Source organism: Quercus suber, unplaced genomic scaffold (assembly GCF_002906115.3).
Source record: "Quercus suber isolate HL8 unplaced genomic scaffold, Cork oak 2.0 scaffold_456, whole genome shotgun sequence".
Classification (NCBI taxonomy): Eukaryota; Viridiplantae; Streptophyta; class Magnoliopsida; order Fagales; family Fagaceae; genus Quercus; species Quercus suber.
The window spans coordinates 589,539-590,174 of NW_027069907.1; positions in this window are offsets into that span (position 1 = coordinate 589,539).

The window sequence follows — 636 nt, forward strand, 5'->3', positions numbered from 1 at the left end:
GGGGGGGGAGGGGGGAGGAATTAAAAAAAAATAATGTTCTACTTACATAATATTTTTACAACAAATCACAAGTAATTAGTTATTATTAGTTCAAATTTAAATTTAACACTGAGATTACTTTTTTAATCCAACAATAACAATCAGTAATAACCTGCCACTTAGAATTTCTTGTAAAATATTGTGAAAATTGTGTGCAATTATCATTTCTCAAAAAAAAAAAAAAGTGTAATGGATTTGTGGCAATGACATTGCCGAAATGGGATAAAAAAAATTGTGGCAATTGTGGCAATGCCATTGCCGAAAATGGGAGGGGGAAAAAAAGTTGCAATTGTTTTGTGGCAATGGTATTGCCGAAATAGGGTGGGAAAAAATTTATGCCAATTGTGGCAATACCATTGCCAAAAATGGGAGGGAAAAAAAAAGTGGTTGCCGAAATTTGGGAGGAATTAAAATAAAAAAAAGTGCTACGTACACAATATTTTTACAACATTTTCACAACAAATCACATGTGATTAATTGTTATTAGTTTAATTTTTTTTTTTTTGAGAAAGTTATTAGTTCAAATTTGAATTTAACACTGAGATTACTTTTTTAATCCAATAATAACAACTAATAACAACCTGCCATTTAGAATTT